Source organism: Marmota monax, unplaced genomic scaffold (genome assembly GCF_021218885.2).
Source record: "Marmota monax isolate L192 unplaced genomic scaffold, Marmota_monax_Labrador192_F-V1.1 WCK01_AAM20220418_F8-fsc00261, whole genome shotgun sequence".
Classification (NCBI taxonomy): Eukaryota; Metazoa; Chordata; class Mammalia; order Rodentia; family Sciuridae; genus Marmota; species Marmota monax.
This window is the reverse complement of record NW_026695225.1, coordinates 16677-37090: the sequence shown is the minus strand read 5'-3', so window position 1 is coordinate 37090 and position 20414 is coordinate 16677. Positions and strand designations below refer to the sequence as shown.

Sequence of the window (20414 nt, the reverse complement as noted above, 5' to 3'; positions counted from 1 at the left end):
AAATAATAATGGGTCTGGTCAGAGATAAGTACTAGGGGAGTATGGGGATAGAAAAATCTCCTTGAAGGGGAAATAATGAAGAATACATAGTACCTATTTTTATTTTTAAAAAGATACAGACATATACCATATACACACATGTATCCCACTATATATATGTATATATATATATATATATATATACACACATATATATGCATATAACATATGCCTTTCATAAAAAGTTTGACATGAGATTCACTCACATGTTAATACTGATCATTTTTAAGTGGTGGGGACCACAGGTGTATCTATTTTCTTCTTTAGAATTCTCCTGTACTGTCTGATATTTAATAACATTTTTTTAAGTAATAGGTCAAATAATCAGAAAAGTTGTTTTTGAAATTGAGTAAAAATCAGTCACTTGTAGTTTTATAGATCTGGCAACAGGAAAGATACACAATTAATGAGTCTTAGTGGGAAGAAGAGTTAATATAAGATCAGATGGAGACATCTTTCATGTGGTGAATGTGACTTTCCACTTCTCCAAATCCTATAGATGAGATAGTATTTGGTGGGGGGTACTAGGGATTGAACTCAGGGGAACTCAACCTCTGAGCCACCTCCCCAGCCCCATTTTGTATTTTATTTAGAGACAGTGTCTCACTGAAATGCTTAGCACCTTGGTTTTGCTGAAGTTAGCTTGGAACGTGCTATCCTCCTGCCTCAGCCTCCTGAGCTGCTGAGATTACAGGCATGCACCACTGTGCCCAGCTTTAATGGTACAGTATTTTTAAAATTTGTTTCAGGCATTCAATTCAAATAAGGAAGGCAATCACAACACTGAGAACATATGTTGAGTTAAGCACCACTAAAAATGTGTATAAACACTCAAAGCCAAAGAAATGTAAATTGTAAAACAACACCAACTAAAATCTCTTCACATCCATATATAGTTACAACATGACCAACTGGCCTCTAGTCAATAATTTAACAATATTAATGCGAAAGTTCTCTATTTCCTTCATAAGTCAGTAAGAATTGGCCAAGACTTTCTATTTTCTTCATTAAGCTTGCGATTTGAGACAATAGCCATCAAAAAGTTTTAAGAACATATGTATCTTTCAAACAAACAATTTGCCTTCTAAGAATTTACCCTACATATCTTGATATGCTTTGATAAAGTTGTATATATAAGATGTTCACTGCAAAATTGTTTATAGTATAAAGGAACTAGAAACAATGCACATGTTTTCCAATAAGAGGTAGATTATATAAACTGTAGTTTCTATAAAATATATGTATAGGATTTACACAAAGCCCATAAAAAACACAGAAGTTAATCTGCCAGGTAATCTGTCAGGTAATCCTTACATTTTTTTTTCTCAGTGCTGGTGATAAAATCCAGGGCCTTGTGCATGCTAGGCAAACATCCTACCACTGAGCTATACCCCAGACCCCTAACAACAGTTTGAACTGGTGGAACCAGCAGACACACAGAGAGATTGCAAGCAGACTTATAGTATGCTCCAGATCTCCAGAGAAGAAGCTATGGTAACATTTTCATCTATCACTCAACTGTCTGCTTTCCTTAAAAATTAAATTATTAGAGGTCACCTGGACCAGTAAAAAAGTGATCAGGAAGAAAGGGATGAAGGAACCCAGCTCTGCTGAGTCATAAATTTTTTCCTCAGAAATTTTAGAGGAAAAAAATATTGACAAAATAGTTTCCTTATGATTACTGTCCATGTTACCTATAAAGTTCCTGTCTTAAGTTTTCTTATTACCTACTGCTTATGTCACCAGTATGAAACAAATCCACTGAAGAGTGAAATTCAATTTTTGGAAACCAAATGACATTCACATACCTATATAGAGATGATTAAAAACTTCTTTTCCATGCACAAAATGAAATGAGCATGCAGTACAAATTAACAGAAAACACTGGGTAAAAACTGAAGCTGTGTTTCAGCAGAGGTTGGGGGGAGGCAACCAGACAGGGCAACTTAGAGTGATGATGACTTGGCCTTTTCATTAGTGACTGAGCCAAGTCGGAAAAGGAGGCATGAAGGCAAGCAGAGAGTAGATTAAGGAGAATGATGTGATTTCTTTTCAAACAGGAACTTATTTTGAGTATTGCACATGCCCTATTTATAGCTAATAAAGTTTGACATATCTGTGTTCAAGCCAGAGCTGTTTCATTCTTCCCTCTGTGCCAAAGGGTAGTCTTCCTTAGGGCTCTCCTCAAGAATAGAGTTGATAATATTCCAGAGGATATAATGGATTGATTGACTCTAAAGTAAAATTTATAGAACATAATCACTTAAAACGTACAGCAATAGAGGAACTTGGGAAATCACCTTCTTGATATCTGGAAAGACTTTGTCTAACTGCTGAATTTCTCCATAATACTTATGTATGAACCAATTTCTCTTTCACTGGTATTTAACAGGCCTCACTCTTTGTGCTACCCTTGAATTGTTTAGTACCATGTATGTAGAACTTCCAGACATCCGTAAGAGTCCTACAAGTAGAAGAGCAATGTGGTAATGCAAATGGCACTAGAACCTTACGATACAACTTTATCCAGTTTTCCTTTGTGACACCTGAAAACATCAATGGTTTGACAAGTAGAAAGTTTCCATACAGAGTCAAGAAAATTTTTGCTCATCATCTGAACACTCACCACAGTATAATAATTCTTGGTAAGTGGAGCAGTTTCAAATCCTTTGACAGCCTTGGGGGAGAGAGGTCTCTCTGTGAAAAAAAAATATATATTTAAGTTATGTTAATATCCAACAACACAGCGAAATAACATAGATCAACTAACATACTATAATTATTCTTAGTGGAAACACTAAGGGAAATATACATTCCTAAATAAATAAAACTACAACTTTACTAAACTATAAACGGTTTAAGCCATTCAACTTGCAAGGTGGAATAAGCCAAGGAGTTAAGCATAATTAATGGCAGAGTTTGGGCAAGAATGTCACTCCCAATTTGAATTTCATTACTCTAGTTTGCCTCTCCATTAAACTTATTAAAAATAGATATGAGGGCTGGCAATGTGGCTCAAGCGGTAACACACTCACCTGGCATGTGCAGGGCGCTGGGTTCAATCCTCAGCACCACATACAAGTAAAATAAAGATGTTGTGTCCACCGAAAACTAAAAAACAAATATTAAAAAATCCTCTCTCTCTCTCTCTCTCTCTCTCTCTCTCTCTCTCTCTCTCTCTCTCTCTCTAAACAAAACAAAACAAAACAAAAAACAGATATGAGCCAGGTATGGTGGCGCATGCCTATAATCCCAGCAGCATGGGAGGCTGAGGCAGGAGGATCACGAGTTCAAAGCCAGCCTCAGCAATGGTGAGGTGCTAAGCAACAGAGTGAGACCCTGTCTCTAAATAAAATACAAAATAGGGCTGGGGATGTGGCTCAGTGGTTGAGTGCCCTGAGTTCAATCCCCAGTACCAAGAAGAAAAAAAAAAGACATGAAAACCCAACACTAATCAAATGTATATTTGTAACTTGCATATTATGAGTATAATATAATATAATCAATAGCAACTGTGCCTTCTTGGAGATGTTTACTGACCCAACAATAAAATAACCAGAGACATCATTATCCAAAGTACATGTATGAAGACATGAATTAGTGTCAACATACTTTATATACAACCAGAGATATGAAAAATTGTGCTGTATATGTGTAATGAGAATAGTGATGCAAAAAAAAAAAAACTAGAATTTTTAACTCACTCAAAACTACCAGAAAATTCTTTTGTACTTAATTTCTTATTTTTTTTTTTTTAGTTCTGGTGGATACAATACCCTTATTTTTATTTATTTATTTTTATGTGGTGCTGAAGATGGAACCCAGTGCCTTACCCATGCTAGGCAAGTGCTTTACCACTGAGCCACAGCCCCAGTCATTTTTGTATATCATTTTAATTTGATTACATTATATTGTAAAATGCTGCCTTTCTTTTACAAAGTTAATCTTACCTATTAATTTATGACTGAAGAAAACATGCTTTAAAAAAACACAAGATACTTAATACCAAATATTTAAAAGTGTCACTACATATCATCTCCCTGTCTGTGTTTTCTCTTTTGTTTCTTTTTGTCTTACATTTCAGTTTTATCTTACTATATTATATGCTACTTTAAAGCCTTTCCAAAATATGGTGGAATATAAATAATAAAATAACAACATACCATCAGACTTTGATTTTTCTTTTTTAAATAATATTTTAAATTTATAAATCTATTCTAGTCCCATCCTTAAAAATTCAAAATACAGAGAAAAACAATGATCATCCCATCACCCAGAACTAACCATTACTCAGAGTAACATTTTGAAGAGTGTCTTCTATTCTTTTAATGTACATGTTTGTGAACACACACTTAAACACACATGGATCTTTCTTACTTTACCTATAGTGCTGCAATTCTCTTATTACATCATTATATCATGAATATTTTCTCATTTAACCTTGATTTTTAACTATTATTGTATTAAAACCCCACAATATTTAGTTGGCACTTAATAGCTTTTAAGATATTTTATCTGATCTTTATAATAACTGGACAGGCAGAGATGATTTTTCATTTTACAGAGGAGGCCATCAAGATTCAGGGAAGCAAAGTCACCTGCCTAAGGTCATGCAGCTAAGAAATGGCAGAGCCAAGACTGAAGCCCAGGAATGTCTTGACAAGACCTTGTGTTCCCAAACCAATGATTCCAAAAACAAAACAACAACAACAACAACAAAAAAAAAAAAACAGCTCAATGGCATAGGCAGAAAATGCTACTAGAGTTCAGAGTGTCCATCAGTTTAATCTGTGATTGCCAGAGAAGATCTCTCTGGTCAGGGATTACTTGATTTAGCCCTGGAGAGTGGCTAGAATTCAGAGAAGTACAGAAGAAAGCAAGGAGATTTCTAGACAGGGAGCATTCCTAAAACACAGTTGCAAAAATGACAATACTCAAGGCAGTTGTGTACATGGAACACTGAAGTCTTCCAACTCAGCTAAGCTGAGCAAGGTGGTAATAAGTCAAAAACACAGCAATGAATGCCAACTTGTTACTCCCCTGGGATGACAGTAGATATGACCAGTTTCTAAAAACTTGATGCTACTTCAAGATCTACCTTCAATCCACTTAGTGACCTTATAAGGCTTCATTGGAATAGACCTAAGCAATGAAGAGTCACTCTGGCTATTCTTTAGATTGTAAGCAACATAGCCAGGACCTAAACCCTAGTGTGGTATCACCATGCCTTTCCAGTAGACTATGGTCTTGCACACTTAGATGTGTTCAAAATTGGCAACTATCAAATTATTTGGGTTTTTTATTAGGCAAGATTTCTACAATGTAGCTATAATGGTTCTAATTAGAACTCAGAGTTGTCTTGTGCAATTATTATTTAAAGCAGTCTTAATAAAAAATGAAACCTAGAAATACCAGCAAGATGTGGTCACCTTTCAGAAGCAAGGCCAAAAGGAAGGGTAAACATAATAGAGCACCTGCCAAGACACAGAAGAGGAGAGGAAAGGCCACAGGAATGTGTAATGCAACTGAAAGAAAATGTTAACTATGTAAAAGTAGGATAGAGGAGAAACAAACTGAAAAGAAAGAAGTGACTGTCTTAGAGATTCTCAGTGTGTGAACATGATGCAAAATGAATTGGTGCTTTAAAAAGATCAATAAAATTTTTGAAAATCAATAAAACTATCAAACCTCTAGCATGACTGAGAGGAAAAAAGAGAGAAAACACAAGTTACCAAAATCATAAATGAAACAGAGGATATTGTTCCAGATCAAGGAGCTATCAAAAGATAAACAAAAGAATATTATGAGCAACCCTACACACATAAAATTTGACAATTTTATGAAACAAACCAATTCCTCAGAAAACAAAAACTATAACTTACCCAATATGAAATAGATCATTTGAATAGAATTGTAAATATTAAGGAAATATGCCGCAGTCTGGCTGGGCACAATTCACAAGCTACTTGTCAACCAGAAACGAACTTTATTTTTAGAACACACAGGCTGCACCACAGGAGCTCTTCAGGAATTCCCTCAGAGCCCAACTGCCACCACTGGCTTCCCACAAGCCTCTCAACCCCCCCCCCTCACTCCTCCTGCTCTTGAGACCGATTGGCTGGGTCACATGGGCGGAGCCAAAAGAGTCCCCCAATGAGCAGCTCCGTGGTCTGAAAGGGCGGGGAAACAGCCCAATGAGCATCACCACAGAGGAGCCAATCAGCTGGAAGTTTGCTGGGGCTGCTTAGGCTGTGGCTCTCAACAGAGATAAAATTTGTAAATTAAAATTCTAAAAAAAATATTTCCAATCACATGTAGTTTCACTGGAGAGTTCTATCAAATGTTTAAGGAAAAATCAAAATCAATTACATAAAATCTCTTGTGGAAAATAATAAAGAGATCACTTCTGAAATCATTTTTAAATTTTTTTAATTTTTCAATGGACCTTTATTTTACTTATTTATATGTGGTGCTGAGGATTGAACCCAGTGCCTCACACATGCTAGGCAAGCACTCTACCACTGAGCCCCAGCCCCAGCCCCTAAAATCATTTTTGAGAAGGTCTCTATTAGACTGAAACAAACCCAAAGACAGTACAAAAAAGGAAAGAAAGAAAAAAAAAAACTTCAGACCAGCATCCCTCAAGTATAAAATACAAAAAAAAGAAGAAAAAAAAAACTTTAACAAAATATTAGCAGATAGAGTTCCACAATGTATTAAAAATTGGATATCATAGGATTCATCCTATGGATGCAAGATTGGTTAAATATTCAAAACAATCAAAGAGGCTGGGCACAGTGGTGCATGCCTGTAATTCCAGCAGCTCAGTAGGCTGAGGCAGGAAGATCGTGAAGTTCAAAGCCAGCCTCAGCAACCTAGCAAGGCCTGAAGCAACTTAATGAGATCCTGTCTCAAAATAAAAAGTAAAAAGGGATAGGGATGTGGCTCAGTGGTTAAGCAGCCCTGAGTTCAATCCCCAGTACCAAAAAAAAAAAAAAAAAGAATCAATATAACCTGTGCCCTTAGAAGTCTAAAAATAAAAATTACATAATAATTATCAATAAATGCATAAAAAGCACTTGACAAAATTCAACACCCATTTAAGAAAAACAAACTCAAAAAAAAAAAAAGAATAAAGAGAAACTTCTTCAGCTCAACAAAGGGCATCTACAAAAAACCTTCTTCAGCCAGCATTTTATAAAACAGTGAATGACTGAATACTGAATGCTTTCTCTGGGATTAGGAACATGACAAGGATGTATGTTCTCACCACTCTTCATTCAGCACCATGCTGAACTTCTAGTTCTCTCTGCAGGCTTGCTCTAGGAAGAGGGATCAACACAAGGAACAGAAGGAAGACTAATTTGGAAGAACAAACTTGGGAAATCTAAAATAACACAGCTCTTGCAAACAAATGGCTTCATGAAAAAATTCAAGAGGGGGATGCAAATAGAAAAAACACCAGCACTATGACCTCAGTGACAGTTTAAGGCCTTTTTGTACTTCCTTTGTTCCCCACCCCCCTTTCACTACTCTCACCATGTGAAGTTCTCTCTGAAATCCATGCTCAGCAACATGCAAAGAAGGAATAAATATGTTGAGGTTGAGAAGAGACAAGTTCAGTCCCTAGGGGTAGTTTAAAGTGACTTAATCAGAACTAACATGAAAACATAAATATTTGGTGGTGTTTCTAAGGCAATAAAAAGATTGGTCAACAAGGGTACAGAATAGAAGACACAGAGACAAATCTACATAAATACAGTCATCTCATACTAGACAAAGAGGCCATAAACATTCATAGGAGAAAAGCCTCTTCAACAAATGGTACTGGGAAAACTGGAAATCCATATGTAACAAAATGAAATAGACCCCTATCTCTCACCATGCACAAAACTCAACTGAAAGTGGATCAAGGAAGTAGGAATAAAACAAGAGACCCTGTGCCTACTAGAAGAAAAAGTAAGCCCAAATCTTTATCATGTCAGCTTAGGAACCGAATTTCTCAACAAGACTCCTAAAGCACAAAGAAGTAAAATGAAGAATCAACAAGTGGGAGTTATCAAACTAAAAAGCTTCTTCACAACAAAGGAAACAATCAAGAATGTGAAGAGAGAACCTACAGAATGGAAGAAAATCTTTGCCACCTGCACCTCAGATAGAGCATTAAATCTCTAGGATATGTGAAGAACTCAGAAACTTAACACCAAAAATAAATAACCCAATCAATAAATGGCCAAAGGAACTGAACAGACATTTCACAGAAAAAAAAATCAGTGAACAAATATATGAAAATATATATCTAACACTTAGAGAAATGCAAATTAAAACAACACTGAGATTTCATTTCACTTCAGTCCGAATGGCAATTATCAAAAATACAAGTAACAATAAATGTTGATGAGGGTGTGGGAGTAAAGGTCAACTCGTACATTGCTGGTGGGACTGCAAATTGGTGCAACCACTATGGAAAGCAGTATGGAGATTCCTCAGAAAAACTGGAATGAAATCACCATTTGACTCAGTTATCCCACTCCTCAGTATATACCCAAAGGACTTAAAATCAGCATACTACAGTGACACAGCCACATCAATATTCACAGCAGTTTAATTCACAATAGCTAAGCTATGGAACTAATCTTGGTGTCCTTCAACAGATGAATGAATAAAGAAAATATGGTGTGTGTGTGTATGTGTGTGTGTGTGTATATATATAAATATATATATATATATATATATATATATATATACACACACACACACATATATAGATATACACACACACACCATATTTTCTTTATTTTATATATACACACACACAATAGAATATTATTCAGCCAGAAAGAACAATGAAATGAAATTCTGGCATTTGCTGGTAAATGGATGGAACTAGAGACTATCATGCTAAGTGAAATAAGCCAATCCCAAAAAACCAAAAGCCAAATGTTTTCTATAATATGCAGATGGTAACACACAAAAAAGTGGAGGGGAGGAGAATAGAAGTTCATTGGATTAGACAAGGGGGAATGAAGGGAAGGGAAGGGGAATGGGATTAGGGAAGACCGTAGAATGAATCAGACATAACTTTCCTCTGTTCATATATGAGTACATGACCAGTGTAACTCCATGTCATGTACGACCACAAGAATGGGAACTTTTACTCCATGTATGTATGATATGTCAAAATACATTCTACTGTCATCTGTAATTAAAAAGAACAAAAATTGGTCAATTTAATTAAATCAGTGCAAAAGAATCAGTCAGTGTAAAGAAATATTCACTTTTGATTCTTTCCTCTTTTTTGCTAATGTCAAGATTCTTAGTATTTGTTGATGGTGATAGAACTAAAAGAAATATAGAGATAAACAGTTTTTGTGGACATGGGGCATCTATGTGATACACCTGAGGGATTAAAACAGAAAGTTGAAATATAAAGCTCAACCCTAGCCTTGTTTTATAATGAGCAGGAAGAATTATTTCTTAATCTGCTTTAATACAAATTTAATTAACCATGTACCTAATAATCCCCTCAATTGGTATCTATACTTGCCTACTAATGTTTTAGAAGGATTTAATGATCCCTTAACAGAATTAGAAGGAGAAAATAGAATTTGTTCAAAATATCTCCTCTAATCATACTTGTCTCAATGCTTTCCTGACATGGAAAATTTTTTCCAGGAAAATTTTTAATGCAAAGTCCTAACAAAACCCTTTGCCTTTCTAGGTAACAGAACAAAGACAAAAATAAAAAAGATATAATTTATGATGTTATACATGCACTGGCAGAAGTTTCTTTGTTATATTAATAACATATTAGTTTATAGATTACCACTACTTTTTAAAAAAGAACAGGAAATCGTATAAATGACTAATTTTCTTATTTACAATGTATCTGACTCAAATGAAACAAAGGAGTAAAGGCCCTTCTATGGCTTATATAATGACTGAGTTTTCAATACATATACTTTCATGAATAAGATCTTTGAAAAATATATTTCTGCTAAAATAGGGGTTTTTCCTCACATAATAAGAAATTTAGAGATAGGCAAGAATAACTGGTAACAATGGCTTCTTGATGTCATCAGTGTCCAGGTTCCATCATTTTTGCTGAGAGGTTTGTATCTTTGTTCTTGTTTGTTTGTTTGTTTTTGTAGTGCTGGGGATGAACCCAGGGCTTTCACCATGTTCAACAAGTACTATGCCCTCAGCTACATCTCTAGCCCTTTGGTGAGATGTTTTTATAATCACGGTCATAAAGACACACACTATCTTCAGCGTCAAGCTCATGCTGAAAGCATATTTGAGTATTATGCTCAAATATTCTATTTCTTAAGTTTCTATAGTATTAGGTGGGCTGTTCTTTATGTTATACACCCCTTGAAGTCAATCTTCTCTCAAAGAGCAGAACAAAGCTGTCCCTAGGGCTTTGGCCATAGTTATCTACAGACAAGAGTTACAGTGGAATATGAAACTTACAATGCCAAGGGAAAATTTACTACATCACAGAGTGCAATGGTGTAACAGCACTCTACAGGGTGAGGATTATATGGCTCTGGACTTTTAAGGCATTACAAAAGTCTGTGTACTGTCAAGCTGTATGTATGAATTTGTCTCAATTGCTGACTATCCAAGCAACCCCAGTATCACACATTGGACCCAATAGTAATCACATGGAGACCACTGAAGTTCTTCAGTTACATTCCTAATTCAACTTCATAAATGGCCCAATAGTTTGTATGGCAGTGGGGTTTAAATTTTTAAATTGAAGCTTTTGTTTCCCTGAAATATGCATTTCATCTAAGAATCACTATTTTTCAACCTCCTGCAAGACAAATCTTCTTTCCTAAGTTACAGAACAGAGTTTATGGAAAGAAGAAAAAATGACAATATTTTCTAGACTAAACATGAAAAAACAAGCATTAGAATTAATAATGTCCCTCTGCAGCATCCTAGATAGATTTTGGCTTACTATTTTGTAGAAGTGGCAAAGAGTTGGGTTGAAAAAGAATTCAGGTCAGCAAAGATTTATTGCTCATCTAACTTTCCCAACAAGAAATTTTCATTATACTATGTTAATCTATTGTACTATCCCCCAAGCTCCCTCTGCTCTGTTCTACCAGAGAACCTTCATGGTGTCTTTTTTCCCAACCAATTATTATGACTTAGATTGTCCCTCCCCTTATTCTGGGCCTGTCCACAGCCTGTCTGTCTTTCAGCATTCAGCTCAAGCCCTATCACTTCCATCCTTAATGCACTTTCAGCCTCAGAGTTTTGATCTGCAATATATTTTACACTTCATTGCCTAAAACCTTATACTGTCATTTGTTTGTTTCATCTCTAGTTCTTAATCTCCCTCCCATGTCCCTATCCACACTGTTTGCTGGAAATATTTGGAACTATGACTTGCTACACTTTCACTCAGCAACTCTCAAACAATCCATCATCTTCAGTATCAATCATCACTAACTCCCAACACACACACACCACCACCACCCATCACCACCACCAACACGACCAACAACAACTTCCTCCTATTTTCTCCACTAACTGAATTCAGCACTATATTAGTTTGTTTTCTGTTGCTATAACAACATACTTGAAGCTGGGTACCTTATAAATAAAATAGGTTTATTTATCTTGAAGTTTTAGAGGTCAAAAGTTCCAGATTGAGTGGCCTCATCTGTTTGGCCTCTAGTCAGGGCTCCTTTGGCTAGGTCACAATATAGCAGAGAAATGGAAAGGAAATCAGTCATGTACAGAAGGGGAGATCACTTAGTGAGGCAGAAAGCCAGAAATGTTCAGGGTCCAGATTTACTCTTTTTGTAACAACCCATTCACACAGAAACTAACTGGCATTCTTCAAGGACTACATTAGTCTCTTCCAAGTGTGATGCCCCTGGTGAGTAATCATTGCTTACTAGGCCCAACTTCTAAAAGTTCCACAACATCTTAACACTGCCACACTAGGGGCCAAGTTTCAAACACATGAACTTTTAGGGGACATGTTCAAACCATATCCAACTATAATAAGTATGGATAAAACACGTCTTATGTTTAAAGCCCTGTGTTATGGAGACAGAAAGGTGCATAAAGATCAATAAGTTCCCCTTGACCTCCCTATCAGGATGATTAGATGCCCCTCTTTTCCTTGCCACTTTCTATAGAACCTTGTAGTAGCTCTATCACTGAACTTACCATACTATATTCTAATAGCTTCCTCTTATTTAGATCTCTGTTTATGTCATTTACTCTAGCCTATCCTGTTAGTTGTGCATGCACTTATCTTGACTATCAAAAAGTTTTAAGGGGCAGAGTCTATGAGGAATAGATTGTTATAGATGCCCTGAGTACCTAGCCTTAGGTACCATGAGGGCAAGAGTCATGTTTTATTCTTCTCTACTCTACCAGTGCCCAGGACAGAATTAATATCCTAATCATGGGAAATAAATCTTTATTGGATGGCTGGATGGGTTATAGTGCATGCCCTAAAGAACCCACCATCAAGCTGAACCCCTAGATGTAGAATTATCCTCACCTCTTCCCTTGTCCTCATAATTAATCACTGGCAAGTTTTTAATTGTTTCAACAACATGTACTGTATCCATCCACTTCTCTTCCTCCCTACTATCACCAAGATTAGTCTATACCACTATCTAGACTGCCTGGACCTCAGCAATAGCCTTTGCTGGCATTCCTGAAATTCAGCCCCCAACAGAAAGATCTTCCTACCACCAGAAATATCTTCTCAAACCACATGCTATCCTCTGCTTAAAACTTTACATTGGCACCCTCTTCATGCAGTTCTAGCTCAAGACCTCAGTCATACTCTTTATGTACCTAATTTAAACCCAAATCACTCTGCCACCCATATACCATGCTTTCCTACTTTTGTGCTTTAACTTACTACCTCCCTCTAACCTTCTATCTTCTTCCATCTTTTAAGACCCAGTTCAAGTTCTTAGACCCATGTATGTCATTGTTAATTGAATTGTGTCTTTCTGCTCCACCAGCATCTTATTTAGATCTCTCTGTCACTTACTCTAGTCTATCCTGTTAGTTGTGCACGCACTTATCTTGACTATCAGAAGGTCCTAAGGGGCAGAGTCCATGAGGAATAGATTGTTCTAGATGCCCTGAGTACCTAAGAGATACTCAATGAAAACAATGAATTTCATTACATACCACATGATATTCATTCATTTTATAAATATTTACTGAGCACAAGCAAAATAGAAAAGAATATCCCTGCTCTTGTGGTGTCTACATTTAAATGGTGAGATTTAGAGAGTAAATTAAATAAATAAGCAGTAATATAGCATGTTAGATGGAGAGAAATGACAGATAAATAAATAAAGCAGGAGAGGGGCATAGAGGCAGTGGGGACAGGGTTTGATTTTCTCCTGTGTGACCAGGAGTTTCTACTCTGAAGCAGAAAGTAAGCAGAGCAGAAGGAGGTGAGGGAAGCAACCATGTTGACATCTGAGGAAGATGGTCCACATAGAAGGACCATACAGGAGACAGAAGTCTGTCTGGCACAGGCAGGCAAGAGGCCAGTATAGCTAGAATGGAATGAGTGATGGGTCAGAGGTCAGAAAAGAGGCAGGATCCTGGAGGACTTCTAGGCTACTGTGATGACTTTGGCCTTTATCTTTTTTTTTTAATTTTTTAATATTTATTTATTTTTTAGTTCTCAGTGGACACAACATCTTTGTTTGTATGTGGTGCTGAGGATCGAACCCGGGCTGTACGCATGCCAGGCGAGCACGCTACCACTTGAACCACATCCCCAGCCCGGCCTTTATCCTTTTTGAGATGAGGAGTTGTGACTCAAGTTAAGTTTTGAAAGAATCGCTCTGGCTCCTGAATTTAGATCACATTACAGAAGTGACAAGAACAGGACCAAGGACACCAATTAGGAAACTATTGTACTGAGCTAATGAGAGATGCTGTTTCATAAACTTCTAATCCTAGGCCATCTCTGACTAGCAGGCCTCCTGTCTCCCAAATCTCAGACCTATCCTTAACATCTGGTTTAGCTATTTCTTGGGATTACCTAGGTGCTTGACTCAGAGTCAGAATTTACCATATGAGTCCCAAATCAAAGAGCATATAGGAAAAAAATTGAAGGGAAGGGGTTGGACACCAGAACTAACAGTCTGGGGCAGTCCACAAAGGAATGACCAGACTGCTACAAAAGGTATCATAATAGGGGACACCATTATGAAAGCCATCAAAGTGAGGACATGCTATGCACTTCCCATGTCCCCTCAACAATGCTTGGAATTTCCAGACCAGGCAACAAAGGCCTGTTCCTTTTGGTTCTGCAGATGAAGACACTTAATCAAGGAAAAAACGTCAGAGTAAATCTGGAAAATGTTTTAGGAGTCCTAACAATTATATAAATGGAAAGATGTAGCCATGGGTAAATATCAGCTGTAAAAATCATCAGAACCAAGGAAATTCCAGGCAAGGCCTGTGAAAATACTTCAAGGCTTAACTGAAACATCGCAATTCCCAATAATTAAAAATACTGGAGGCTGGGGATGTGATTCAGTGATAGATTGCTTGCCTAGCATGCATGAGCTGGGTTCCATCCCCAGTATTGGGGAAAAATGTTGAGAAGTCTATGCACCACAAAAATAATTACAAATCTGGTAGTAAACATATTCCATTAAAGGATATGTCCCTTTTTATCCAAACACAGAAAGTGTGCAAACTAAATTTTATCTTCAATGCTTTTGGGAGAAACTTCTAACAATGGTTATCTAGGAGGAGGGGTAAAGAGAAAAGGAACTTTTATTGTCTACACTATATTTCCATAATGTTTCATTTTATTTACAGTGAATCTATAATTTTATTAATTAAAAGTAGCAATTTGGAGGCATTAAGAAAGCAATGAAGCTAGGTGTAGTTGTGTACAACTGTAATCCCAGCAGTTTGGGAGGCTGAGATGGAGATTGTAAACTGGAGGCCAGGCTCAGTAACTTGGCAAGGCCATAGGCAACTTAGTGAAACCCCATCTCAAAAAATGAAAAAGGTCTGGGAATGTAGCTCAGTAATAGATTGCACCTATGTTCAATTCCCAGCCCCCCCCCCAAAAAAAGCAATGAAGATACCTACAGAAGAGATAACGCACAAAGAGCTATTAACTGAAAGGAGCCCTTGGGTGGATATTATTAGAAAGTGAAGTCTGTGTTGTAACATGCTTTTATGTATCAGAGTCTTGGAATTAGTTTGGTTTGGTTTTGTTTTAGTTTGGTTTTTGAAATATAAGTAGAGTTTCCCTTCTTTCTTAAGAATATACAATAGGTTAAAGACAATAATGTTAATAAAGCAGCCAGACAACTTCCTACAACCCTATGATTGTTATCTCTGAAACACATCTTTGAGGCATGTAGTCTTAGGTCTACTTAGGGCTAAAAAAGGAAGTCAGCACTTGGCCTCCTTTATTATTGTATTCTGCCATGGGGACTCAGAGTAGCAGTAAGGACTATGTACTATATTACAGGGGCCTGAATTAGTAGACAGAAAGGGACATAGTTAAGGTGGAACAGTTGTCTGAGCTTTGAATTCCTTTGCTTTTTTAGCTTTCTGTTGCCTTGATGTAATCTAAATACAACTTTGTTTCAAAATATCTAACCACAGATTTTTCCCAGTTCTGTTCTAGTCTTATTTTTGACTACACATGTAAGTATAAACAGTTTCTGTTAACCAATTAAAACTACAAGATTTTCAATAAGAAAATTTCAACAAGAAAACACAAAAGTCATATTCAAAAAGACAGTTAAAGGTCTCACTTACCACTGGATTTAATTTCTCGGACATAATTACTAGGGAACCAGCCTGTTCTCCCATTTAATGTGCCTTCCCACCAGCCTCCTTCTTCAACTCGAGTGACATAAATGATGTCCCCTTTACAGACTGACAGCTCATCTTCATTAGTCTGCTTAAAGTTGAATCTTGCCTTCACTATCAACTGGTGACTTCCATTTTCCGTCATCTCCTAGAGAAACAAAAGCCACAGCAGATTAAGAGGCATCTAATTGAGGCATAGTAGAAATTATATGGTTTTAGGTAAGACCTATCCTTGAGTGACCAAGAATAAAACCCTATATCCATCTCAGTTCTGATTTTTAAACTTAGGAGTCTATGAATGGCCCTCCGGAGGTATTAATTAACCCCTTGAAACTTTATGCAAATTTTTGCATTGTCAGAATGTGTATTTTGGATGGGGTCATAGCTTTCATTTCCCTCTCCCTTCATCTATTATCTAAAGATACCTATTTAACCAACCTAAGTAATAGAGTGATGATAAACGATTTCACCCTGCCTCTACCCAACACACAATCTTAGCCCACATATTAGGTACTAATCAACTCTCACAGAAATCTGTTCCTATCTTCCAATTACTAATAACATCTTAATTTGGTCATACTTGGTCCCATGCAAAGGTCAAATATCTCATAGCTAACTAAATTAGGAATAATTTTAGCCTGTCTTGCATCAATTGGGCTTAAATTTTTGAGACCCTTTTGAGAAAATAATAAGCACAATGGCTCTTTACCCAAACGAGTTCATAAACATGACTTTTGGTATAAAATTTAAGAGGGTACAAATGGTGTGGTGCCATGATTTTTATCAGCTTCTCAATGAGATCTGTGGTCTCAGAAAGGTTAAGAACCACCCGTTTAAGTGCTTTGGAAGTAACAGGACATGATGGCCTACAGGGAGCAGGTGGCTTTTGACAGAGAAGAGAGGCTTCACCCAAAGACGAGATGGAGCATTTCCTCCCAAATAAAAACTCCCAATAAGATAAAATGCATCAGGGCATGGTGGCACGTGCCTATAATCCCAGTGGCTTTGGAGGCTGAGACAGGAGGATCACGAGTTCAAAGCCAGCCTCAGCAACTTGTGAGACCCTGTCTCTAAATAAAATATAAAAAGGGGGCAGAGATGTGGCTCAGTGGTCAAGTGCCCCTGAGTTAAATCCCCGTACCCTCCCACACACACAAAAAAAGACCAAATGCAAAGACAACTGGGAGATCTCAATATAAAAATTCATCATAGACTGATATTTAAAATCAAGTCTTACTCAAAGAGAAAAATAAAGATGACAATAATGCTAAGAACAGCACTGAATATTTATTGATTGCCTACTAAAGTGCCAGCTACCCACTTAGTTCTAATAAACCAAGGAATAGGGAAAATAACAGCAAAGCGTCATCCGGAATAGTCATAATAACTTACATTTGCATAGCACTCTCAGTTAAGTAACTTGCCAGATTCTAATAAGCAGCCAAGCTGGGGCTTTAACCCTGATTTTCAGACTCTGGGCCCCACATGCCTGATTTGTTCCAAAGTCTAGCCTGAATGGGTATTTAGTTTATAGCTAGTTTTCTTGGTGGCACCCAAAACAAACAGAATGACAATTTCACCACATATGAAAATGCAACTGGGATATGAGTCCTATTTTATGAATTTTAAAGCAGACAGGGAGAATTGGGGACTATACTTACCACTGTCTTTGCCTGCTTTTGCAGCCCTGGAGCTGTGCTAGAAACTGCTCCCTGTGGGTTTGTCTGAGAACTGTTAGCAGCACTAAGAGAAGAGGAACGTCCACATGGTCTTTCTGAGAGCTGATCTGTGAAAAGAGGAAAAGGCATGGTAAAGGAAGCACTCAGGTCAGAAAACCATCTACAACATAATCTTGTATGGGACTTTATAAAAAGCATCCTAGCTATAATCCCAATGGTATTGTTATGAACATGCCAACTGTGTTTCAAACCCACCCCCACCCCCGCCCTCCTCCCTTTTTGGTGGCCAACTTCTTGTTCTCAACCTTACTGGCCATTGCTCTCCAGTAGAATGAAAAGCAGCGACAGAACCACATTTTCTCTTAACCCATTCCCTACAACTCTTCCTTCCTGAACCAGTCACAACTATATGCCCTGTTATCCAAGGCAGAACTATATCGGGTACCAAACAGCTGTTTGTGGCTCTTATTACTTTGAAATATTTTAAATTTCTCGCCCTGTTTTCTGGCCCATAACTCAGTGGCTCTTTCTTACATGTAAGGATTTATGTGGCACATACAATCTAAAATCTCCCTAGTGTGCCGTGGGAAGAGTGGAGAATGAGAATAAGAAAGAGTGCGTGTCTGAGACAGATGCGATCTTGATACTAGAATAATTTGTTGTTTAAAATCAAACTCAGGAGTCTTCTCTTCCTTGAAACCTTGTGAAATTTGATCAGACCAAAGCTGAGTTGGATGTTTTCAGTATGCTGAAAGTGTACTAAAGAGAGAATCTGGCTTCTTGACAAATTCAAATGAGGGTTCTTTTCCTCTCCATTTATTTTTAAAATATATAAACTGCAAAAGTCTAAAGCCCAAACATTCCCTAGGCGACAAGCTCAGTATCCAAGTAATTTCCTTGATGCCGTGGGTTTTAACTTTCACCTTGTATTTTTATAAATATCTGCGGCAAGGGAAGAGACTGTAAAACTTGCTAGGAGAGTTTGGCAAAGGAACATATAATTTGTGTGGCATAATGTTAGAATTATATGATCCTCCCTGCCCAGAACTGGATAGTTGTCATGTGTGTTAAATATAGTTACTTGAATTAGCTGTACTTTCTGCTATACGCCTTGCAATAGCTCAAATGCATTTTTTTTTCAAATAGCAAAAGAACAACTTTAAAGAAGTATTTTTCCATGTCTTGCTATTATATACAGCTCTTTTGACTAAAACTATAATTACTTGATAGCTTCCTAGATGTTCCATCTTATTTGGCACTTGATTATATTGTCTGTTCTTGCTCTCCAATTGTTTCTGCTGGGTAAGTTGAGTCTCCCTAAATAGACGGTAATTTTTCCAAGGGCGGGGGAACTATGTCTTCCACTTTCTTGGTAACACCTGGCAGTGCTGGGCACACAGCTTCTTGCCTCTCTAACAGTTTGAGCAGGAAGATTCAGATTTGAGTTCAAGGGCTCTCAAGTCAGTCAGGTATGAGTTTGAATTCTAATTCAGCCACTTTCTAGTTGGGCAACTGTGGACCTGACTTTCCTTATTGATAATAGGGACCTAATAATAATAATAATGCCTATCCCCAGGTGTGTTTCAAACATGGAATAAGACCACTTAGGGCTCTTAGGACAGGCTAGACCCAGGGAAAGGGTTCAAAGAATTTGAACTATGATTATTACTACCACTGTAGGTAAGACACTGTATCATAGAAGGAGTAAAATTCCACTCTTAAGTTTATCAACACTGGTTGGGGATGTGGCTCAAGCGGTAGCACGCTCGCCTGGCATGCGTGCGGCCCCGGGTTCGATCCTCAGCGCCACATACAAACAAAGATGTTGTGTCCGCTGAAAACTAGAAAATAAATATTAAAAAAAAAAAAAAAAAAAAAGTTTATCAACACTTCCCTCAAATTTACTAGGATTTATACTTAATAACCTCCAATGTAACGGATGGTAAACATTTAAACAAAAGATACTCTTAATTTACTAAGACCTTGAAGTTTCATTTCCAGTGCAAGGTTACTGAGGGGTTCCTTCAACATACACACAGACACAGGGAAGACTATGAGAAAAATGTGTTCCTAGTGTGGAAAGGGAAGTGATGGTTGTACTTGGTAAACTTTATTTTAAAAAGAGGGAACTGTTTTTTTTGTTTTTTTTTTTTTTTTTTTGTCTTGCTATACTGAGTTGACTATTCAAAAGTTTTGGAACAAAATTGGGTTTTCTTTGTTCCTATTATTGTACTAAGGGCATTAGAATACCTCTGTGATATGCATGTTTAAATATGGTGATAAGTATGTTTAAACCATGAAAAATTAAAGTACTTGATATTTGTTGGGGTTTATTTGGGGGCAAAAGGGGCAAATTTTCACCAATTAATCAATCCAGGGCATGGTTAACTCTTAGAACAATCAGAAACACATGGATTCAAAAATGTCACCCAGAACTCATAAATCACAAACTTTACTTACCTTCTGTTGCTTTGTTGACAGCTAAAAGAGTACTCAGAACCTTGGAGAAATTAACCCCTGAATAAAGGTCATCAGGATCAAATACCTATGAGCAAGAAACATTGAAACTGTAAGACACGATAAGTATTCAACTCAATGAACCAAACTGTGAAAAGGCCACTTCCTCCAGCTCTCGGAGGAAAAAAAAAATGTAAAAGCCAAGATGCAAACCTCTGTATACCTTTGGGAGAAATGAGAGCAGCAGCTGAGCTGCCTAATGACATGTGGCAGGCTATCAGTGAGTCACAGCAAAGCAGTAATGGGAAATGAGAGCCAAGCCGAGAAGGCAGCACCCACCCGGAAATGCACAGCACATACTCAGACCTGCTCTTTTGACCTAAACAT

At 37.2% G+C, this 20414-nt stretch overlaps 1 long non-coding RNA gene across 1 annotated transcript; it reads right to left on the bottom strand.

Annotated features, from left to right (window-relative positions):
• Window positions 1-778: 778 nt before the first annotated feature.
• Window positions 779-20156, bottom strand: LOC124086866 (uncharacterized). The gene is made up of 4 exons (XR_006849948.2): window positions 20031-20156; window positions 17553-17677; window positions 15838-16039; window positions 779-2736 (listed from the first exon to the last, which is right to left on the bottom strand). It is a non-coding gene; the product is annotated as an uncharacterized LOC124086866 (long non-coding RNA).
• Between the last annotated feature and the right edge of the window lie 258 nt (window positions 20157-20414).